This window comes from Lissotriton helveticus, chromosome 3_1, assembly GCF_964261635.1.
Source record: "Lissotriton helveticus chromosome 3_1, aLisHel1.1, whole genome shotgun sequence".
In the NCBI taxonomy this organism is placed as follows: Eukaryota; Metazoa; Chordata; class Amphibia; order Caudata; family Salamandridae; genus Lissotriton; species Lissotriton helveticus.
This window is the reverse complement of record NC_136061.1, coordinates 308434986-308460451: the sequence shown is the minus strand read 5'-3', so window position 1 is coordinate 308460451 and position 25466 is coordinate 308434986. Positions and strand designations below refer to the sequence as shown.

Sequence of the window (25466 nt, the reverse complement as noted above, 5' to 3'; positions counted from 1 at the left end):
CTCCGCCACCCACCCCGCCCAAAATAACGATAAAGAACGGCTGCCATGATTGGTTGCGGAATGACCACGACGGAGCTACAAAATGGTGCTGCTCTCATGCTAACCCCAGCTTCAGTCTGAAACATCCAGAAACACTGTAGACTACCAATTCGATCAGTTCCGGTAGCGCCCCAATGTAACCCGGTAGAGAAGAACTAGCCCTCCCCTCTTTGACTGATGGTTCTTGTTGCCTGTCCCTTCTGTTGTCATTTAACAGAACTATTTAGCCTGCTGAAAGGGGTTGTGTTCCGACCGCTGGTTGGTGGAGACATTTTGACTATATTCTGTACCTGCGTTGTCGCGTAATGCGTCATATGACGCGCCGCGTTAGCGCATCCGGAAGTCATCCGGGGCGCGCAGCGCGTAACGTAAGCATAACAAGTCATGTGACTTGTTAATAAAACTTTTCATTGGTTCATTTTACTTTTCTTATTGTAATGATGAAAGGCTTGGTCATATGACCTAAAAATTACGCTTTTCATTACTTCCGAACATTATTTTTTCTTAAATATATGTTATAATGTTCCAGGCTAATGTACTTTCCCGGAAATTTTACAACTGTCCTGCAAGTAAAATATATTCTTTTTTCGAGAAAAAGAGCGTTTCTTCGTCCCATGACGGAGCCGTTGAGCAAAAGAGGGTCGACCTGCTGTCTTAGTCGCCGATACGCCTGAATATGAGATTCTTATCGATCACTTTATGTTGCAGGAATAGAAAACACAACAGCCCTTGACCATTTATCTTTACTGCGTTCCTTCGTATTATACCTTTTACCCTTCATGTAATTGGTCTGCTTTATTTCACTTGCCTTTTAATGATTCTAAAACAGTCACTATTATTAAAAACTTTACCAATGTATATACTACTACTGTTGTATAGCTCCTATATATCCTTATATCGTGTTAAGTTAGCATAAGTACATTTGAGATTTAAACGCCATTTTTCCTTTCTTGCAACTTCTGCACACGACCCTTAATTGTTGACTTAGCTTTCAACCTAGTGGTTTGCCGTGGTGTATGTGAGAATAATATGTTATTGCTCTGATATCAGTCTTGTTTAATAAACCATGTCTGCACGGAGAGTGCTGAAGTTTCAGGAGCAACACGATATGGAATTGTTATGAGGTCTGATCTCCACGCTTTCATAGTCATAACACAAGTGCAGCCTTTGCCAACTTGGGCTTGAGGCGGGATTGATATTGCTTTGCACGAGAATTGTTAACACACTTGATGCGGTGCACATGCAGAGAGAGCTGGTGTATGCTGATGTGATTCCTTCATGCTAGGACACTAAGGTATGGGCCCGCCCTAAAACAACCCAAAGAGACCTTCTTAGCTAATAATATAATATATGTGTTAGGGAGGGTGAGATATAAGTGTTGTTAACTCTTATTCATTACAGCATGTTAACATGCTGTCACCATTCGCTTTTTATGTCTTAGTAACTATGCTGATAATTTTGCTACTGATAATAAGTATACTTGTATTATCAAAGATACTGCGCCTGAGAAGACGGCATTAGTAAATAAACATTTCAAATGCACATGTGTCTTCTTTACTCCATGTTCTGGTTTGTAATGATAATATAACGAAAGAGTGTTCATGAGTCCCACGTACCCTGAGGTACTGTAAGTTCATGTTCTGGTTTGTCTAAACATTGGGTGTTTGATATGTCCAATGAGACACTGTAGCTAGCTCGGTAAGGGGTGAGTTGGTTGCTAAGGTAAGTTTTGGGACATCCTAATTTGCCGAGGTTCCACTCCTCTGTGCACAGTTCTGTGTGAGTACAGAAACCCTGCAACATGGCGCCCAACGGTTTCGGTGGTCTTATATCATGACACTCGAGTAGTTTATCATTCATGCCTTAACCCCTTCACATCCGTTTCCGGAAAACGGGGTGTTGGTGAAACCTGCCTATTTTTTGAAATAGGTCTTTATTCAAGCTTGATTCTTACTTAAACGGTTTCTTTGAATTACTACCCAGTTGTGCTACAAAGTATTCTTTGTGTTTTCTTGTTTCCAATTCTGTGATGGCGGCAGCGGTGGCTATTGCGCAGCATAGTCGCGTAGCGGTACGCAATCATCTTCAGACGTACCAGGTCCCAGTAGATGGGATGGCTGTGATTTTCGTGGTAAGTGCAGATCCGGCGTTTCCTTACGAGTTGTTTTACTCTTGGGTTACGTTTCCGGCTGTGGACGCTAATTCTGGTTTGTACCACTCCTACACCGCCTCGGATGTCCCGGCTGAATATACGCCATACAGGGCATTGGAAATACCTATTGATCATTGGCAGCATCGAGTTTGGTTTGATGGCGCCCTCCCCCACTCTTTGTCCCGTGCGAGGTTAGGTCCACTCTCAATTCCAGGTACTAATTGGCCTGCGTTGGGTGGCTTTACCCCGCACCCGAATCACGGGGCTTGTACCCTGGCAGAAATTCGCAGGCTACATGTAGTTTCCATTTCCGTGATTCGTGCTTTAGTGCAATACATCGGTCGACATCTTCCTGGTGGTCCCCAGGGGGGTGCGGCCGCTCCCATGGAACGAGGCGGAATGCGTCTCAATCCAGTGATGGTAAATTCGGTTTTTGGTGCGCGTCCTGTTGACAACGATGACTTCCCATTCTGGCTAGCAGAGAAGTTTGATCAACTGGAAGCGGTTTTTCCGAATTCTACTCCTGCTGATAAACATAGAATGTTGACGATTACTCTCCCGAAGGATATTACTCCTGAACTTGCTGACTGTGACAGCTGGGGAAAAACATTTGCGGCAGTTTATACAAGGTGCTTCGGCACCCCGTCTATGACTGCCCTGCCTGAAATCGTTAGACGTGTTCAGAATGATCACGGTCCAGAGGCAGCGGTTGAATTGGGTATGCGCCTGTGTGGTTCTTTTGAGATTGTAAGTGATCTCATTCTCTCCAATGTTAAAGGAGATGCAGTTAACTTTCAGGTGTCGAATGCTTTGGCTGCTCTGCCCGATGCCGACAAACCCCGCCAGTTAGCAAAGATTGTGGTGGCCGCTTATAAAACGATTGGCCGCACAAGTAGAGGTCTGAAATATTTTCCAGTGAAGGAGAAAAAACAACCACAGGGGCAATCTGCAGTGACAGATGCCCAGCCAAAGTCCAAGAAACAAAATTGGCCTAAAAAACAGACACAGGGGAAGCAGACAATGCAGACTCAGGGTACTTTTCCTGCAATACAAGCTCCTGCGCCATCCGAAAAAGTTTATGATTTGCGCGACCGCGCGATGATTAAGTCACCTGATCGTTTTCAGGGTTCTGATCAACGCTCTCCTCGTTCCTTTCAGGACACATCGGCCCCGAAGACCGGTGGAGGAGGAGGGGGTGGACGTGGACGTGGTGGCCAACAAGGACGTGGTCAGTCCCGCCAGACGGACGGCGCAGTGAAGCAGGAGGATTCTACGCCTAGGCGTCCGCAGTTTGCGAAAAAGAAAGTCGCAGCCTTAACAGCGCATCGATATGCCACAGATAGTGAGAACGCGGCTTCGGAATCTGACGTGGGCTCTGACCTTGCTGGACAGCGCGGCGGAGATAACCATAGTCAGAGAGGCGCTGCGTCCACTACTGAGGGTGACAGCGACTGATGTCTACGTTGTGATAGAAACAGCGGATACGAGACTTGCTCCCCCTGAAAGACTATATGAAATTGTCCTGTTAATTGAAGGTGACATACAGCGTACCGTTAAAGGTGTATTTTGGGAGAATCTGTCTTCTACATATGATATTTTACTTTCGGAGGCTGACTGGCCCCCACCTTTTGTGCTCGCGGCGCCGCGAGGGGAGGAGGTAATCCTACCCCGTTTCGCGAACACTGTCTCGAAAGAGCATGCGCAGCATTTTGCAGAAGAGTGGGCTCGGGCTCTCGCGCCGGCTCTGTACCGTAACCAATGTGGTTGGGATAAATTGTCGCCTTGCCACGAAATTCCGTTGCGGTCTCAGCCGCAGCCTCAACCTCAATATCCCATTCGGCGTGAAGCAAAATCTTCAGTCGCGGAAATCCTTGAACAATTGGAATATCAGGGAGTTATTGAAACGTGTGTGTCACCGATGAATAATCCCCTTTTTACTGTGAATAAACCTGACGGATCATATCGTTTGGTTTTGGATTACCGGCATTTAAACTCGCATTGCCGTAACTGTGCTGTACAGAATACCCACGGCTCTGCCCTAGTGGATAGTCTCGTGCGTAAGCGTTTCAAGACAACGCTTGACATATCCAATGGTTTTTATGCCCACAGATTGGACAGCTTTAGCTCCCAATGGACCAGTTTTACAAGCGCTGGAGTCCAAAAGCAATTCCGGCGTCTTCCAATGGGCTACAAGAATAGTCCTGGTGTATTTACCGCTCGAATTGTCTCTATTCTGGAGGCACTAGACCCTGATGCTTTTTCGTATGTGGATGACATATATCTCACAGACGACGATATTTGGGAGCATCTGTGTCGTGTAAATTCTCTTGTTTGCAACTTCGCAGACATGGGTTACAAATTCAACTTTGCAAAATCGCACATTGCTGAACACACAGTGTTGTTTTTGGGCTATGAGCTCAACAATGAAGGTAGAGGTTTGGCTCCTCACTTCTTAGAGAAGTGCGCACAATTGCGCGCACCAACAACTCTGAAAAAATTACAATCCTTACTGGGCTTTTTGAATTTCGGCAGAACTTACATTCCGGAATATGCCCAGCGTATCAAGCCTTTGTATGCTTTGATACAACCAACTTTCTCAAAATCATGCTGGCTGCCTGAGCATTCAGCCATTTTGCAATCCTTGCAGGCTGATCTGCTCGCTTCTAAATATTTACTGACTCGTGATAACCACACCAACCTGGTCATAAGAATAATTCCTGGGACGGTGGGTTTCACGTACCTCACTTTTAATGAAGGTGACACAGTACCTATTGCTTACAAGTCACACTTGTACACCTCGGCTGAGATGCGGTTTCCCACCATAGAAAAGGTTTTAACTGCTGTACAGATGGCTATTCTAAAGGAACGAGCTCTGTCACAGGGGAAACGCATGCTAGTGGTAACACCCTGTCCTCATTTGGAGGCAGTCACGAAAGCCAGTGTACCAAATTCAAAGGCTTTGCACCCTCGGTGGATTCAGTGGGCTGCGTCATTGTCATCCACGGATGTCATGTTTATTTTTGACGCTTCCTTACGGTCGCAGGAGTACTTGCAGTATGAATTCGTTCACCCTGCTCCTCTGGCGATGCGACCTTTGGAGGACTTCCATTGCATCATTTACACTGATGGGTCGGCGCAGGTTGCGCATGGCTCTAAACATGCCTACGTTTCCGCATGCGCCATTGTGGTCGGTGCTATGTTGAATGATGAGTTCATTTCCAGGGAGGTACACACGTTGCCCCTGGGCGATTGCACCGCACAATTGGCAGAGCTTCGTGCTCTCTTACTAGCTTTGGAGTACGCAGATCCAAGTGTTACTACTCTAATTGTAAGTGATTCTTACTACTGTGTCCAGTCTTACAATGAAAACTTGTTCTTTTGGATTCAAAATGATTTTCATGATTCCAAGGGTAGCACAATAAAACATAAAATGATCTGGGTTCGAGTGGCAGAGCTTAAGGCTATGTTGCCACTCGTTTATGTGATTCATACTCTCGGTCATCAGCGCGTGGGAGTTCACGCTGTTGGCAACTCGCTTGCTGATGAAGCGGCGAAATCAGCAGTATCTACATACTTAGTTGCAGCAGTTACTAGGTCTAAAACCAAGATTGATAGCGACATCTTGGCAGCGGTTGCTGCCTCTGAGAAGGGAAGTAAACATCCTTCGGGATTCCCTTCGAAGTATAAATACCACTTAAGTCCCGAAAAGGTTCCTTTTGTGACAATTCCTGATGTTGGGGAACGGCTGATTCCCAACTCGGATCGCAGAACAGACTTGATTACAGCGGCTCATGAAGGTGTGGCGTCTGCGCATGCGGGCGTCTCAGCCACTGTAACGCAACTACAACAACGTTTCTGGTGGCGGGGACTGTACAAACAGACGCGTGATTATGTCCTTCTTTGTGACATATGCCAGCAGATTAAACCTTCAACTGCTACGCGTCCGCCTCAGACTCAGTTGTACATTTCTAATAAACCACTAGGCTGTGTTTATTTAGATCACTGCGGTCCATTTTCATCTGATACTGCGTATAAATACATCTTAGTAGCAGTTGACTCATGCACACGCTTTGTGTGGGTATGGCCACATCGCAGCGCTGATTCACGGACTGTCATTAGAGATTTGCGTATCTTTATAGGGATTTTTGCCTGTGGTACCTTCCATTCGGATCAGGGTCCGGCTTTCGCCTCTAAGGCGTATAAGGATGCCATGACTTCGATGGGGGTCCAAGTCAAGTTTTCGTCACCCTACAGACCCGAGGGCAATAGTGTAGTTGAACGAATGAACCGTGATTTAAAGCAATCTTTGACAGCCCGAGTTATAGGCACTGGCAGAAACTGGCTGGCTCACCTCTATGGCGTGCAGCGTGCTCTTAATAATCTCCCTAGAAGGTCTCTGGGTGGGCGGACCCCATACGAAATGCTCTTTGGCATCAAGATGTTCGTCCCTGACCTTGACGGTCTAGACTCGGTGGTTCGCGCCACTTCCTTTGACGCAGATGAACATTGCAATGTTTTACAGAATCTACAAAAGACGAGAGACACTCTTGCAAAGGAACATTTGCCCTCCACATCGGATGATGCGTTGCAGATCCCGGTAGTTGGCTGGCTACCTCAAGTTGGAGAACTGGTTCGAGAGAAGATCGACAACAAGAAAGAGTTTGGGCCCTCCTATCGAGCTCCGGTCCCAGTGCTTGGAGTGAAGGGCACAAGAACAGTCATTTTACCACCACTTCCAGGTCGTAAGGAAAACAGGTTTATTTCGATTGACAATGTCAAGATACACAGAGTGGCCGATTCTTCTTAGCATGACACCGGCTGTTTCCTGTCCTTCCATTGTGAGAAATTCAATTATGCCCACTGCTTCTAATAATGAACCTGAGGTGGCCATCGAATTACCTGCTGTTTCCAGTCCATTATTGAATAATTTACCAGGAACTAACCTTGATGAGACAGACTATACATACCCCACTGATTTGTCCATGCCTGACCTGCAAGCTCGTTTAGCCACGGAATCCAGATTTTCATTTGACTCTGCTTCCCTTGCCTCGAAAAAACACTCTAAAATTGCATTATATGCTAGCATGTTTAAAAAACATTTTTTGATACCTCCTTGGATATACATTTGGCTGGTCCTTTTTTCAGTTTACCTTTTTATGTCAATTGGTTTTGTGTTTTATTTTTTTCGGATTATGAATGGACACTATGTCGAGGAGAGAACTTGCATTACTCATTTGAATGGAACTTTGGCCCCACTTTCCTCTTCACATTCTACACATAGATTAAAAAGAGACTTGACTTTGGTTAACATCACAGCGTGGCCTGTTCTGGATGGAATCGCGTGGGATGCAGTTCGTTTTCAGATTCATGGCCCAACGGAAGTCGTTAATGTCCCTAATGTACTAAGAGTTAATATGGGGGATGTGGTGAAACAAAACATTCGTTCTGATGATTGGGATGTTAATGCTGTGGAGAGTTTGTTTTCTGATTTGAAATATTATGCTGCTTTTGATGCTGAGGATTTATATTTAGAATCTGCTAATTATGGTGAATTGTTCTGTTACCAACATTATGGCAATCACTTCTTACACAAGACATCTTCCCGAAGGGATGCGGTTAATTTTACTCAGTGGGAACATTGCCCAGCACCTACACAAGGGAGTTCAGAAACGTTTCTTAAAAAGTATACTTATTTCACTGACTTTAATCAGTCCAATCCTGAGTCCTTTTATTTTAAATTTAACAAACAACGCTTGCTTTCAATGCGTGATGCTTCCTTTTCTATGCTCCATATTGAAAGGTTGGAATCTTTACCTTTTTCTGTGGCAGAGGCCACTGATGCTACGTGGCTTATCCACGGTTTAATAACACTGCCTTTTGCTTTATATAAGTTTTCGAATTGTATGAAATATGTGCCAATAGGTCGTTTTGAACCCTTAGGTAGCGGTTTTCTTCATGAGGTCTGGTCACTCCCATACACATACAGATGTTTCAAGGATGAACAAGAAGTTTATCTGACAGGGGATGAGTGTACTGAGACGCCAGATCATTCTTTAATGTGTAGACACATACAGTTACACGGTTCATGTAACAGGGACAGACCGAATATGGCTTGCGTTTTACAGGGCACGCCGGTTCCTGCTATAATCCCCACGTTTAAATTGTTAGAGAATGGTAGTTATTTAATGCTCAATAATGAAAACTGTTGTGGTTTGATTAAAGGTATAGCTTTCATAGTAACAGTTAGTGAGCGAGTTATTTGCTGCAGAAATGTGCTTTATCCTCCCACACGTGAACATAGGGAGTCTTCCATTTGTCCACAGATACCGACCTTGGGAGCAGAATTCAGCGGCATGGCTAGAATAAGAGCTCTATTGTCCCAGAAAGAGGTGGCCTTGAGCTCGGCCCGTGAAACTTTCGTGCTTCACATTGCTAACACCCGTACGGAGGTTCAGGCTCTTTTAAACACTGATTTGCCCTTGCATTTCGGAGCCATGGTCCGTTCTATCTTTAACGCATCCTCCACAACGGGCCTAGCACATTTTTTTAAAGTTGTTAGCGGTGGTCTCGTGACTTCCTTTGAGAAGATTTTTGGAGTCATCCCTGCTTTCTTCCATTCTATTTTTTCATCCTTATTTGGAGGGTTCCCGTTTTTACTTGCTTTAGCGGCTGGCGCATTGGTGGTTTTCTGCCTTTTTAAATATGGATGCCCTTCCTGTGCAAGACCACGCACAGCTACTACTGACGCGGTTTCGCAACCGCATGCTTGATTACTATGGCACACTGCCGTTAGCGACTCTAAGCACGGCGTTTGGATTATCTTTTCGGTTCTCCTATTTCACCTGTGTCCAGCCTGTATTTCGCTGTCTGACCTGTGATTTCCTTTGGGCCATTGATTTGTGTCTCTGCGGACCAGTATCTTCTGACGTCGATTTTGATCAACTGATGTGTCCTATCATTGCTCACGAGTTGGTTTGTTCTGACGAAAGGATTATGGCCTTGGCGGTGGCACATGGACTAATAGGTCCCTGGGATGTGTTGTCGGCAGCGCAAAATTTCTTGGAACTGAGTTTTCTTGAAAACCCACCGAGCTGTCCTCTGATGGTTATAGAGGATCCGGTGCTGGAAGATCACGTATGTTCCTTTCATCTTTTAAATTGGATGGCTGAACTGTTTTCGGATGAGGACAGTGACTTCCTCCTGGAGGCTGTTGCAGCTTACTTTTCATATACAGTCTTATCATAGACACTGCCTCAAATTGACATGCTGATTGATAGCATTTCCTTGAATTTATTGACTTTTGGTCAAGACATTTTATTTTTCGCTTGCCTATTGGCTTGAGCCACATTATATTTGTGGGCTATTTTTTAGCATTATTTTTTATAATTGAATTTTTATTCATGCTCGTTTATAAATGGATTCTGCTCTCATGTGATGGCACTTCTGTTATCTTATTTAGTCCGTTCTCGGATCATGGGGGGGTGTTGTATAGCTCCTATATATCCTTATATCGTGTTAAGTTAGCATAAGTACATTTGAGATTTAAACGCCATTTTTCCTTTCTTGCAACTTCTGCACACGACCCTTAATTGTTGACTTAGCTTTCAACCTAGTGGTTTGCCGTGGTGTATGTGAGAATAATATGTTATTGCTCTGATATCAGTCTTGTTTAATAAACCATGTCTGCACGGAGAGTGCTGAAGTTTCAGGAGCAACACGATATGGAATTGTTATGAGGTCTGATCTCCACGCTTTCATAGTCATAACACAAGTGCAGCCTTTGCCAACTTGGGCTTGAGGCGGGATTGATATTGCTTTGCACGAGAATTGTTAACACACTTGATGCGGTGCACATGCAGAGAGAGCTGGTGTATGCTGATGTGATTCCTTCATGCTAGGACACTAAGGTATGGGCCCGCCCTAAAACAACCCAAAGAGACCTTCTTAGCTAATAATATAATATATGTGTTAGGGAGGGTGAGATATAAGTGTTGTTAACTCTTATTCATTACAGCATGTTAACATGCTGTCACCATTCGCTTTTTATGTCTTAGTAACTATGCTGATAATTTTGCTACTGATAATAAGTATACTTGTATTATCAAAGATACTGCGCCTGAGAAGACGGCATTAGTAAATGAACATTTCAAATGCACATGTGTCTTCTTTACTCCATGTTCTGGTTTGTAATGATAATATAACGAAAGAGTGTTCATGAGTCCCACGTACCCTGAGGTACTGTAAGTTCATGTTCTGGTTTGTCTAAACATTGGGTGTTTGATATGTCCAATGAGACACTGTAGCTAGCTCGGTAAGGGGTGAGTTGGTTGCTAAGGTAAGTTTTGGGACATCCTAATTTGCCGAGGTTCCACTCCTCTGTGCACAGTTCTGTGTGAGTACAGAAACCCTGCAACACTACCATGTTTTCTTTTAAAAACCTTTATTGTGAAAATTTCATTATACAAATACTTGCCTATAACCACGTGGGCCTGCCACAGAGCAAACTGTAATCGTATATGATGAATAGACATTTACACTGTAGAGGAACGTAACGGGCGGGCCATTAGGTTGCAAGAACTAAGGTGTCTAACAGTTACGGAATCGATGGACGTACATTTTATAATTAAAATACGACAGGGCCAGTTACAATAAAATTATCTAGATATACATTTGCGGGCAAGTACCATGGGTGACGTTAATTCGAACTTTCAACAGTACAGTAATCAATAACACATCAGAACTTAATATCAATAGGGATGTCGAAATATTCAATCAATTCTCGTCCCCGCCCGCCATGTGCTTCAAAACTGCATACGTATCTCGTGATTTCAAGGTTCTGCAACCAGTACACAACAAGGAGTTACGAGTCCCATTTATTCCGGCGCCATTTTGGGCGAGGACGGGCAGGTCCAGGATATAGTCAAAATGTCTCTACCAACCATCGACTATGATGATGTTCATATGCTGTATTTATTAGAGTACCACTCATCTGTCCACATGAAATTAATTTGCCACAATCTAAACATGTCATTTTAATCTTTCCAAAGTTCTTCTAAATATTTGGGACCGTTTCCCTTGCCTCTGAAGCTCTCAGTGCCACTTCTTTGATGAATGTACTAGCAGGTCAGGGGTTCTCCTCCAAATCTCTCTTTTATGCAGCACTATAATTAATTGGTGCCACCTCTCCATATGACGATGCATGTTATAGTTACCACAACTATATTTTTTTTCGGTTCCTCTGGAGAGTTCATCGTGGCAGATGAAGCGTGTAACGTACCGGGCATTTACCTTTTTTTGCATGTACAGGAAAGGAAAAAAAATCGAGCGTCCGAGTTCTAAGGTGTCCCAGGGCCATTTTAGTGGACCAGGCCCAAATCCAAAGAACAGGCCGCCATTTTGAGAGTCCTCTTGCAGCCGCCTGTCGCTGTAGCATCAAGAGCAGCCAAAACTCAGCTGAATGGCAACTGAAACGGTAAAGGGGCGCCCCACTACAGCAGACGAGCCTCCACCTAGGAAGGCCCATTCACGCCGGCTCCCCCCCCCTTCGGGCACCCCACGCCGTTATTCGGAGCAGTATTGTAGGATGGCCACACCAGTGCGGCAACTTGCTAGACATCACCTCGGTGGTAACCGAATCTCAACGCCTTGTGGTGTCTTCTATTCAGAAAACATTGTTATGCTGCCTTCGACCTATTCTCCGCAAGTGCGCACAAAACTCAACTGCATAGCTTGCTAGACACCACCTCTGTGCCATCCGGATCTTGGAATGTCAGCACCTTTTGGTGTCTTCTCTTCAGAAAATATTGTTGCGCTGCCTTTGGCCCCATTCGCACATCAGTCCGCTACTGACGCCATCTCACAGGCTAATGGGGCGCCCCACGCCGACTTTCAGCATTGTAGAATGACCACACCAGTACAGCAACTTGCTAGACATCACCTCGGTGCCATCCGGATCTCGGCGCCCCACTGCAGATGAAGTGCCTCTCAACTATGAAACCACCACGGTGACATCCTGATCTTGGCGCGTTGTGCTGCCTTCGGCCTATTCGCACATCGGTCCGCTACTGACGCCATCTCACAGGCTAATGGGGCGACCCACGCCGAGTTTCAGCATTGTAGGATGACCACACCAGTACAGCAACTTGCTAGACATCACCTCGGTGCCATCCGAATCTTGGCATCTCAACGCCTAGTGGTATCTTCCATACAAAAAATATTGTTACGCTGCCTTTGGCCCCATTCGCACATCAGTCCGCAACTTAGACATCACCTCGGTGCCATCCGGATCTTGGCATCTCAGCGCCTTGTGGTGTCTTCTACTCCGAAAATATTGTAGAAAATATTGTTGCGCTGCCTTTGGCCCCATTCGCACATCAGTCCGCTACTGACACCATCTCACAGGCCAACAGGGCGCCCCACGCCGACTTTTACCATTGTAGGATGGCCACACCAGTGCCACAACTTGCTAGACACCACCTCGGTGCCATCCGGATCTTGGCATCTCAGCGCCTTGTGGTGTCAGTCAGAAAATATTGTTGCGCTGCCTTTGGCCCCATTCGCACATCGGTCCGCTACTGACGCCATCTCACAGGCCAACGGGGCGCCCCACGCCGACTTTCAACATTGTAGGATGGCCACACCAGTGCGGCAACTTACTAGACACCACCTCGGTGCCATCCGGATCTTGGCGCGTTGTGCTGCCTTCGGCCTATTCGCACATCGGTCCGCTACTGACGCAAACTCACAGGCCAACGGGGCGCCCCACGCCGACTTTCAGCATTGTAGGATGGCCACACCAGTGCTGCAACTTGCTGGACACCACCTCGGTGCCATCCGGATCTTGACGCGTTGTATTGCCTTCGGCCTATTCGCACATCGGTCCGCTACTGACGCCGCCTGACGTGCCAACGTATTTTCTCCGCATTTTATACCCTATGCCGCATAACAGGTCATGTGACTTGTTTATAAAACTTTTCATTGGTTCATTTTACTTTTGGTTTCCTAATGATGGAAGGCTTGATCATATGACCTAAAAACAACACTTTTCATTGGATGAAAACTTTTTTTTTTCCCCAAACGATGAAAGCCCCACCTTGTTTCTGGATGTTTCAGACTAAACTGGCGTCAGCATGAGAGCACCACCATCTCGTAGCTCCGTCGTGGTCATTCCGCGAGCAATCATGGCAGCCGCTCCCCACCAGAAGCCTGCAGGAGTCGGGGCCCCCAAAACTTTTGATGAATTCTCAAGGCGGAGGGGACGCTTTCGAGAATGGGGTCCAAGACCTAGCAGACAAGCGTCCGATTTCCAAGGTGTCCCAGGGCCATTTCAGTGCACCAGGCCCAAAAAGGAAAGAGCCTGCCGCCATTTTGAGAGTCCTGTGACAGCCGCCTATCGCTGCACCGCAAGAGTGGGCGCAACTCAGCTGAATTGCGGCTTTTGACACAGTGGACCAAAAACGGACGGAATGGCAACTGAAACGGTAAAGGGGCGCCCCACTACAACAGATGAGACTCCACCTGGAGAGGCCCGTTCACGCCGCCTCCCCCGGGGCGCCCCACACCGTTATTCGGAGCAGCATTGTAGGATACCAAAACCAGTGCGGCAACTTACTGGACATCACCTTGGTGCCATCGTTCTGCTGCCTTGGAACTATTCGCACAACAGTTTGCTACTGATGACCCACCCCCCGCGACGCCCCACGCCGGAAATCTGGACGTTGTGCTGCGTTGGGACTATTCGCACAGCCGACCGCTACTTCGTTGTTTTTCCCTAAAAATGTTTATATGTTATTACTATTTTTGTTTTCTTGTATAATTTATAAATTATTAAAGTTTTATAATCTTACTACTTTGTCGGAGTGCTATATATTTTTAATGTGACACATAATTGTAAAAACTTTGATGTACAAAGAGTCATCCCTGGAATCTTCCGCTTCACGCTCGGTCCCCTCCCCAATCACAATACAGGATGGTTTTCAGATAATAGCAACGCTTCTGCTGTGACGGATCTCATCGAGTGTGGACCTTGATCTACTATAACTCCTTTGAAGAGGGGTGATTCTTTACAGCTGTGGCCATAAACTACATCTGCAGGGCTAGCTGATAGCCTAGGACCGGCCTGGACAATCGGACACAGAGTAAAAGGAGTGTCAGAGGGTGCGGTAGTGAATAGGGCGAAAGGGAGGTGTCGGGCGGGCACAGGGTGTGATTCTCAGGGAAGAGCAGCGCAGATGGGGGGAGGTTTATTACCCATGCATAACACAGACAGCGGGGGTGACCACTGCCTGGGTGAGATGCTTGCGAGGGTGGGGAGCCATGCTAAGGATCGACAGCGTGCACAGAGTGGGTCTGGTCAAGGCATCTAAAATGGCTGCCGTGCACGACAAAAGTGTGGCATTTGAAAAAAGACAAGATGGCGCAGACAATGTTTTTCAACACTTCCTGATTTCCTTCGAATCGAACGTTAACAGACGTTGGGGCATATTACCAAAGTTAAACGATATTTATCCCTAACGATGCATTGCAAAGATTTTTTTACCGTCAGAAATTATCGCAGATAAACCTTGCTATTATCAAGGTTTATCGCAAATACGATAAAAAACGACCGCAATGCATTAATATCGCTGAAAACTCCGCGATATTCATGCATTACCGAGCTAATGCTCTTAGCCATGTTATCCACCTCCCATTGGATAACATGGCTAAGAACTGCTCAGGGCAGCTGTTACTTTTTGAGATATTCGCGCTTATCTCGAATATTTCCAAAAGTTGATAATAGGAGATAGCGATGTTAGCGACTGTTTCCAGTCGCTAACATCTTGGCATGCCCACTTTGCATGTCATTAGTGATAAACATCCCTCACATGCAAAGTGGGGCCCAAGATGGTCGCTATCTCCTACTAGCCGTCGCTAACTGGTGTTAGCAACAGCTAGGTAATACAGATATAATTTTATCTCCGCGAAGCGGAGCGCTGTTACAGATATATATCTTGTTTTTGAACGTTAATTTCTCGAAATGCACTGAAGCACATATATTGAGACCTAGCAAAGGCACGTCGGGCGACCAGTCCCTAATATTTTACCAAGTTTCGTGCAAATCCATTCAGCCGTTCGATTATTATTATTATTTTTTTTTTTTGCCCTGCGGGGCCCTTTTAAAACCTCCACATCAAACTTAGGAGGTCAGCGAGGATCTACTATGCCCCCTTATGGTCATTTGCCCCTTCGCTTTGGCCTCCTCTTGTCTCTCGATCCTACCGAGAGACAAGATGGCGGCCGCTACGTACTGTTTGGAATGTTTACAGACACCGGAGAGCCAATCAGCTTCGCTTCGCAAAGCTCCGTAACGCGAAAAGTACGCGAAGCGGTGCGCTGTTACAGATATATATCTTTTTTTGAACGTTAATTTCTCAAAATCCACTGAAGCACATATATTGAGACCTAGCAAAGGCACATCGGGCTACCAGTCCCTACAATTTTGCCAAGTTTCGTGCAAATCCATTCAGCCGTTCGATTATTATTATTATTATTTTTTTTTGCCCCACGGGGCACTTTTAAAACCTCCACATCAAACCTACGGGGTCAGCGAGGATCTACTATTCCCCCTTATGGTCATTTGCCCCTTCGCTTTGGCCTCCTCTTGTCTCTCGATCCTACCGAGAGACAAGATGGCGGCCGCTACGGACTGTTTGGAATGTTGACAGACGCCGGAGAACCAATCAGCTTCGCTTCACAAAGCTCCGTTGCGCGAAAAGTACGCGTCCTGGAGCGCTGCCCGGTCCGCTGTTACAGATATATATCTTTTTTTAAACGTTAATTTCTCAAAATTCACTGTAGCACATATATTGAGACCTACAAAAGGCACATCGGGCTACCAGTCCCTACAATTTTGCCAAGTTTCATGCAAATCCATTCAGCCGTTCGGGCTAAAAGTGAGGCCAACCGCCCTATGGAAAACTCAATGTTAAAAACACGTTTTGGGACCCCCCTTTTTTCTCAGCCCCTCCTTGACGAACACCCCCCAAATTTTCAAGGGCTGCTCAGAAACAAAATGTTCCATTTTCCTGAAAATTTCAGCCAATTCCGTCCACAAACGCCAAAGTTATTAGACATAGAATTTTCAAAAATCCCATAGAGAAAAAATCCTAACTATATATACCTACTGGCGACCGCCAGTAGGTAATATATATATATATATATATATATATATATATATATATATATATATATATATATAAATAAAATTAATTCCAAGTTTGTAAATGCTGCCATCCTGAAGGTACCTACACAGACTCAAAGCAGGATCAGGGCACGGCACTGGAAATGTTGGGGAACCAATTGGAATGCACTTTTCATCCTAAATGGCATGTTTATATTTACCACAATAAAAGGTTGGAGTTTGTATTCTTTGTGGGGAGGATCGAAGTTCCTAAATAGTCCTATGTATTTTATGGGTGTACGGAAATGGATTGCTACACTTGGAACACTGTTTTTTTTCACATGGCAAAATAAATTGAGGCGGGCCGGGTAACCCCAAACAGGGGGGTTGTCTGTCTTTGAATATGTAAATGTTGGATACTTGTAAAGCGAACTGTTACTCTACCCGAGTGTCCTGGCGCTGTAGACCGCTGGGGAACCCGTCCTGGTTTTCCCTGTGAGATGGTCCCTTTCTGGGTATCTCCAGGGTGAAACCAGGCATCCCCAGCATCTGTGGGGGGCCGTTGTAGAGATGAGGCAAGCTTAATGCCCAGAGTTACCGAGTGTGTTCCCTGGTTAGAGTAGGCACTGAGGCGAGAATTATCGAGTCCGTTGACCATGGCCGCGTCGGGAATTGAACCCTGGTCCCGGGCCGTTCTCTGCTTACAGGTCTGCTGCCTCTAACCAGTGAGCCACACCTCTCCACAATATTCCATAGGACTAAGACTGGATGGTGCAATTGGCCATTCGACCAAGGATTTTTATAAATTCACAAAAATTAGTAAAGCAAAGAAAAATGCAGACGTAAACCTACAAAGCACGATCTGGTTGACTTATTTTTTAAGAATGGGCTGTAAAGTGTACTTGAGGCAAGGCATACATTTGGGTTAAACCTCAACCAGTATGGACTCCCGACTCCGATAGTTATGTTGAAAAAATTGTCAAGTTGAAAAAGAAAAGAAAAAAATTACCCACAGGGAGAATTTTTAAGGCCATGGAAAGAGTCTATGGGGCATATTTACGTCTTCTGGCGCATCTCTGCAAATCAGCAGGGATGCGCCAGAACAGATGTGTCATGTAATCCCCCCATTTGCGCCACCACAGATGCGTCGCATTTACAATGCGGAGCACCATGGTGCAAGGAGGGGCAGATGCGTGACGCATCTTGAGGCGCACGGGCGGCGCATTGCTGGAGTCGCATCGCAAGAGCGACGCAACTCCTGCAATGCACAGGGGCTGCCCATACTCAACATGGTGCCTCACTCCTTACGCCTGCTTCAAGCAGGCGTAAGGACAAATGACGCAGCAGCATCGTAAAACTGACTCAGTGAAATCTTGTAGATTTCACTGCGTCAGTTTTACGGGGCTTTCCTGTGAGGGAACGCCCACCCTGCGACAGAACGCCCACATGAAACCTGACGCAGGTTTCATGTGGCGCAGGGTTTTACAACGTGACGCATCTGCCTAGATGCGTCACGTTGTAAGTAAGTCGCAACGTGGCGCATGGTTTACGCCGCCACTGCGTCACAAAAGTGAGGCAACGGCGGTGTAAAAGTGTCGCAAGGGGCTTGTAAATCTGCCCCCAAATAGTTAGGGTCCAATTAAAAGTTTCTGCTATGTTTTTGTTCCACCGCGTCTGCCAGGCTCCCTTGCAGGGTTCTCGTTTACGCAAAGGCGAGCAGCTCACTTTATCTGTTCCGGAAACCCTGACAGACAGCCCGTCTGTCAGAAGAGTGACGAGCAGAGGTGTGATTGTAATTGCTGCTCACTTCTCACTCGCCATTGGCCCTTTTCCAGTGCTGGGGACGGTAATTTGTAATTAACTGGCGGCGGAAGAGCGGCTCCTGGCAGCGGCTTCCCTTTGATGCTGATTGCCTGGTGTGTGCTAACAGTTGGTCGGAGGTAGCCTTTCTGGAGCATTCCACTGATAGGTGTGCTACTTCCGCCTTCCTTCTCTGCCAGAAATAATCTAAAATACTTGTTAGATCCGGTGCCTCGGTCTCGGAGGGATAATGCCGGCAGCCATTTTTGAAGAGATTACAAAAAAATCCTGTCCTTGGGGCCCCCTCCCAGGTGAACGGGGAAATAGATTTGTCACTCAAGGTAATGCCCTTGGAGGCGCAGATAGCAGGGGTTTCAGACTCCACAATTTTCTTCAATTCTTGTCATTCAGGGCTTGTCTCTGAAGCAGCTGTCTTTGCTGACCTCGTCTCCTTGGAAGATGCTGCCAGGCTTGTAATATACATTTTACTTCTGCTGTGAGGTGACAGTCTCTGGTGAATGCCACAGGCTGCCTTCGGGCGAACAGTCCCTGGCACGTTCAGAAGGAGGCCGGAGCCTCTTAGAGACAGTGGCAGATGGTGACATGTGAAAGTGGTGAGGCGTAAAAGTTGTGGTGATGCACTGCGGCGAGCGAGCGGCATAAGAGAGGTTCGAGAGGGTTCTCCCCTCGCGAAAATTTTGAGAAAACAGTCAGCAAATGGTGCATTTTCACAAAAATTTGAGAAAGCAAGAAGGTTAATAAAGCGTGAAAGTGTAGTTATGACAGCAATAAAGAGATTTCATATGGTAAACTATAACGCCTACCAGTATGGATGACATGCAGTGGGACGCCTGAACCATGTAGTCTGCTTTGTCTTATGTAGCATTTACTATGCACTGATTTACACACGTCCGATCCATTGTATCTGTATACTGCGTGTGTACACAAGTGTTGCACTACATGTTCACAATAATGTCTGTGCGAAGGTGAGAGTATTCTCTATATTATTTGCCTGGATTTGAAAGGGTGCATTTGAAGGTATGTTAAGTAGAAATATCAACTCTTTTTAATTAGATGTTTTCTAGTGTATCCCACATAATATGCGACTTGGGTTATGTGACAGAACGTTGTTGCACACTCTGGAACACATGCCCATTAGATGGCATTTATTTGTTAACGAGCACACAGTCCATTGAGAAGGTACATTGTAAAGGCAACTTCAAATTATTGCCAATTACAAATGTATGACTTTTTATCAGGATACAGAAAAAAAGCATTTCCACTAATGTGCCAGAATTTTAAAAGTAAGTCCGGTGGGCTGTCTTCGACTGCCATTTAATATGTAATATGAAGAGTGTAAAAATAGTGATGTTACATTGATTATAGGGTTAACAACGCAGTGGCTCATAGCGATTAAAAATTTGAAAAGGCCCTCCTCGCCTTCCTTCCGAGATTTATATGAACCCAGATCCATTGTAAGTGAAGAAAGTGCACATTGTTATTGTTTTGACGGTGGCTTTGCACCCTTTTCCTGTACGCACGCTCAAGGGCCTCTGACCCTATTTAGTGCTTAAATCATACCCTAACAAAACCAAATATAAGGACTTCAAGATGCACCAAAGGTGGGCCATAGAACTTGCCAAAGATGCAAGGTTTGAGTTGAGAGTACATATCCTTTTTCTGGGCAATTTATGTGTCCTGAACTCGCAGAAGTTGGGAACTGCCATGATTAGCTGTTACAGTAAGTGTTCTGTTTTGACATCTGGTGGCGACTTACTGCAAAGTTACATTTAAACAATACATGCATGTGTATGCGCATGCGCTGTGGCAGATCCAGCTTTAAAGCGACCACAAATGTTGCAACTATAAACCGCAACTGGCATCATTAAACAAACATTCTATAATGCTATTGATTACTACTGCAGAAATGAGAAAAGAAAATGCCGACCACCCCAAATTGGGTGCTTTTGCTTCCCCTTTCGTGTTCAGCCGTATTGCACTGAAACGCAGCCGCCACTGCTCTCAACATGTGTAAAGCAATGTGTGCCATAGAAAATGAACCAGGCTATCTGCAAACAACCTGAGACGTATATCTCCATTAAGAATGGGAGCATCAAGTAATGTACATAGGACAAATTGCTGATTGTTCAGCCCGTCAAAACACACCAGAGAAGCACTCATTTTTCATTTTTTCAGGAGGGTTATTGGAAATACAGTTACTTTCATAGCCCAAGGCAACTCTCCCCGATGCATTCGACTTCATTCGAGTCCCTTGTCTAAATCTATGGAGTCAGAATAATTGTTGCAAGGGTGATAATGGGCCATCGAGTACTATTAGTCACTGGCGGCCATATTATTGTTAAACTTGCATGCAAGGTGCAACGATTGGATCACAGGCAAACACATATCTAAAAACACAAGCATTGGCAATGCTTCTCCCCCCAACACTAAACACACTGGCCTACTTCATTGTCCCTTGCACAGCTATTATTCAAAACATTTTGCGGCACGGTGCACCAGCACCTACTTTTGCCATTGAAGTGGCTGGCTCTAGTCGCCGTCAATAGGGTATGTCCACACCACAGCGGATTTTCGTGATGGTCGGTGAAGATGATCTTTATCAGGGCTCACAGTTAGGACAAATGTGACTGCCCCAAGTCTGGCCACAACAACCACATGAGTCAAGGTGTTGTCTGCCGCATCACACTCCCCGAGGCGGGAAGGAGGGACAGACAGGTTAGCTGATTAGCCCAGCAACGGAAATGGCTACTCACTGCATGGTCCCAGCAAGCCATTACAGGGATTAGTCTTACTCCTTTGGGATAGAGCCTCCTACCCCCACGATGCCTCTTACATGCACAAAGCTGCACGAGAGGCCAACACGAGGTCTGTCAGCAACATGTTTAAAGCAAATGTGTGCCATAGAAAATTAACAGGCTGTCTGCAAAGTTCAAACCAACAAACAAATATGGCCACGGAGGAGATACATAGGCAACTGGACAGTGGCCATCTTAATCCTCCTAGACCTTTCAGCCGCTTTCGATACCGTCAACAATCAGGTATTGATTCCAAGGCTGAAAGAAATCGGTGTCAGTGAGGTGCCGCTCGGTCTTCTGCCCTCATTCCTTACAGATATGGAACAAATGGTATGTTGGGGCAACCACCAATCAGAGAGATTCACCCTCCCTTTTGGTGTTCCCCAGGGGTCAGCACTGTCCCCAACACTCTTTAACATTTACGTGACACCTGTGCCTGAGTTAACCAGAGGACATGGCTTTTCACTAGTGTCATGTGCTGATGACACCCCACTGGTCATTTCCATCTCTTTCAACGTTGACACTATTGTGGGAAAATTCCACAGCTGTCTAAAGCATATCATGGACTGGATGCACCAGAACTATCTCAAACGAAACACCGGTAAAACTGAAGTGATGGAGTTTGGGGCTGGTGCACCGCTCTGTAACCAGGACTGGTGGCAAGCAGAGGCAGAAAAGTGCCCTGTACCTGCAGTAAAGGTCAGGAACTTGGGAATATTAATGGACGATCAGCTGAGCTTTCAAGGCCAAATTAACCAGCTTACATTAATGTGTGCTTCTTCCAGCTGAAAGTCCTCCGCAAAATCTTCCCTTTTATTCCTCCTGATTTACGCACATAAGTTCTCATTGCCTTGATCCATTCTAGGATTGCCTACTGTAATGCCCTCTTCATGTGCATTAATAAGCAACAACTCTCAAAACTGCAGGGTATCTAAAATGCTGCAGCCAGAATGCTGTTGAAGATTCCTAAGTTCCACCATATATATGACAGCATCAAAACCCTCCACTGGCTGCAGGTGCAACAGAGAATTGAGTTTTGTGCTTGGTACATAAAACCCAGTTTGGGGTGGAGTGGTAGATCTACAGAAACTATTCCTACAGTACACTCCTCGGCGCAACCTTAGATCGGCCAACAAAGGTCTAGTCCAGATTCCCAGGATACACAGATCTAGATGGGGGGTAGGAGCCTGACATACCGTGCGTCTAAACTTTGGAACCAGTTACATGACGATATCAGACTCCAACCGTCCAGACCTCGTTTTAGGAAGTTGCTGAAGATGTGGTTATTTGCTAGGAAGAAATAATCTTCCTCTCCTGTGCTAAACCTGTGTCCTCCCTTAGCGCCAAGACGCCTCGGCATTTGTGCGCTTTATAAGCACACTAATTACTTACTTATGATAACACCACCATTTCGAGTGGGAGCATCAAGTAATGTACAGTACCAGCTGCTGATTGTTCAGCAGAGAAGCACTCATTTTTCATTGCCTTTCTGGAGGTTTATTGGAAATACAGTTACTTTTGTAGCCCAAGGCCCACCGCATGCATTAGTCTTCATTCGGTGCCCTTGTCTAATACTATGGAGTCAGATTTGTTGCAAGGGTGATGACCATAGAGTACTCTTAGTCACCGGCGGTCGTATTATTAAACCTGCATGCACGGTGAGGTCAACGATTGAGTCACTGCCAGGCACACACACATTGAAAAACAAACACAAGCATTGGCATTGCTTCTCCCTCCATCACTAAACACACACAGGCCTTCTAGATTGCCCCTTACGCAGTAATAGTTCAAAATTGTGGCACGCACATCTACTTCACCTCTAGTTGTCATCAATAGAGTATCTCCACAGGGGATTTTCGTGACAGGCATCGGTTAGTGAAGATGACCAAGGCTCGCAGTGAGTCAGGACAAATATGACCCGAGCCTGGCCACAACTGCTCGAGGCCAGGTGTGGTCTACCTCATCACGCTCCCGAGAGGGGGAGGGAGGGACGGACAGACGGGCAGGCTGAATAGTTCAGCAACAAAATGGGCAATTACTGCAAAAGCTGCACAAGATGCCTACAGTTGGCCTGGCAACCCATATCTCAGCCAATCCAGACGCTGCTTGACTGCTGTAGCAGCACAGCATGCTACCAGAGCCAGGACTGGCTGGAGCAGGGAAACTCGCCGCTCTTTAGGATACCGGGGGTGTGGCTTTGATCGATCAAAGCTCTTCTAATGTGCAGCCACTGCCAGCATGAGCAAAGCCTCTAATGCGCATGTCAGGCTGGCCGTACAACTTCTCCATCCAACTCTGGCATGCACAATTGTGCTGTGCATTCGCTGACACCCACACCACCACTATGTATGTGATTGTCACTGAAGTATTCAAACACGAAAGAGGGGCGAGGGGCAGATCAGTTTAAACTCTACCACCCCAGACCTCCAAGAACCCCAAATATACGCACATGAGGGGTGTATAGAGTAACATAAATGAAATATACAAACAGAGAGGGCCCCAATAGGGCAAATCACTCTATTTGAGAAAACTGCCCTCACTCACATACCAAGGTATGTGACATGCTTCATCATCGGGCTTGCTTACAATACGCCCTGGTGTATCCCCACACAGGGCGGAGCATGAGGGAGGGGGAAAAAAATAATTAATTTCTCTTAACACGACATATAGTCAGGACAAGTAGACATAGACAACACGTAACACATAAGTTGGTGAAAATAATGCAAGCACCAAGTGATCACAACCAAAAAGTGCCACGAAAAGTGCAGTATGAGGAGTGATTAAAACTGATTAAAGGTGTCAACCAGAACGCAACCTTTATTAAACTTTTCTTGACACCCCTACCAGGATTAAAAAATGAAAGAGGATGGGAAAAGGCCTCAAAGAGATAATTAGAAACCTCAAGGCTTCCCTCCTACCACTGCCAGAGTCAACATGTTTCGACCGCTCTGTATGCGCCTATAAGGTCACTCCGGTCTTCTTCAGGACCGTCACATTCAGTGTCACTCTGGGTTCCGCCGTACTTCGGATAATAGTACCCCAAGTGGGGGGTAGGTCTAATCGATCCGTACCTCTCCTGTATTATGTGTGAAGAGTGTCCCCTCAAATGCGGGAGAACATTCACTATAGCAGAAAGAGAAGATGGTGCAACCCTTTATTAGTATATGCATACTCTTTCTTTCATTCTCTTCATGTCACATCTATTCTATACCCTTTAGAGCTCATTGTCTAGTGTTGAGCCAGAGACCCCGATAATGTTTTATACACGGAATCCTGCTCAACTTGTCACTTGTCCATGCATAACCAAATATATACAAGAAACAATTCCTTGCACTTATCCATGTCCTTGTAATAGCGTAATCACTCGTACCTAGTACCTAGCCCCACTCCATGTTCGAGGGACCATCTTTATACTACAACCTACAACTCTTACTGTTTAGGTGCCCCCGCTCTAGGTGGTATATATTATGTAGTTCACTTACCGAGTTTATACATATTACAAACTCAAACTGGTGTCCGGTGAGAAGGACGCCAAAGAACACAATCTGAAAAATAAATGCGGGTGAAGATGTTACCTTTAAAAACTCCGCCTCCCGATGTGCACCTTCTGTTAGAAATGTTGAGACTGCTGTTTAGCATTGCGGTGCCTACATTGGGTCTTTGCAATCACCTGCGCTGTAAGCGCTCAGCCCCTAGAGCCCTCTCCTTACCGTTCCGTAGGCCCGTCCTGGCTTAATCACCCACAAACCGTGACACCGCGCAGATAATACGCGCCGTGTCTCTCTGTTCAATAAATGTCGGAAACCTGTTTAGGCGTCCCACGTGACCGCGCCAATGGCGTTGTCACGTTGTACGCTCTCCCTCCCACTCGTACTTGGACCCATGGGAAATGTAGTTTACTCAAAGTGTACTGTTACGCATTCAGAGTTCAAGACTCCTGTAGCGCTGTATAATTGGATAAAAAAATCATATATTTCACATTTTACATATTCCTGTAGTAGACCCTGATCTAACTATGATAATTGGTAGAGGGTCCCGAACACAAACAGCTGTAGGAGCTTACTGATAACGCCGATCTATGGAAGGGGAACACTAGCTCAGGGACCGGGCGTACTCCAGGCATCATATCGGCCATTTGATGAGTGATGAGTGATATAAAGAAGCTCCTGAATATGCTCTATCCGTAGGGGGTGATAATATCTAAAATTCAGGTTGAATATCTGCCGTTTTAGCAGGGTATACCCCCTATACAGTGCTTCACTGTTGACTCACTAACGTTCTTTATTAACAACCCAGGGTCCTCTATGTGGGTGTCCGGGTTGTCACTGAAGCCCTGCCCCTTCCAGAGCCGCTGATGCCCCGGATGAAGGCTTACTGCCGTGGGCGGCGGGCGTGGCCAAGAATGTACATATTATTGATTTGAGCTGGCACGTGTTGTGTTTGTTGACAGCGATTATGTAACATAATAGGCGGGTCAGGGAGTGCCAGAATATTACTGGGG

At 45.9% G+C, this 25466-nt stretch overlaps 1 protein-coding gene across 1 annotated transcript in view; it reads left to right on the top strand.

Moving 5' to 3' along the window:
- Positions 1 to 25466, top strand: part of DOC2B (double C2 domain beta) — a 2292694-nt gene that overhangs the window by 1729293 nt on the left and 537935 nt on the right. The window lies entirely within an intron of this gene.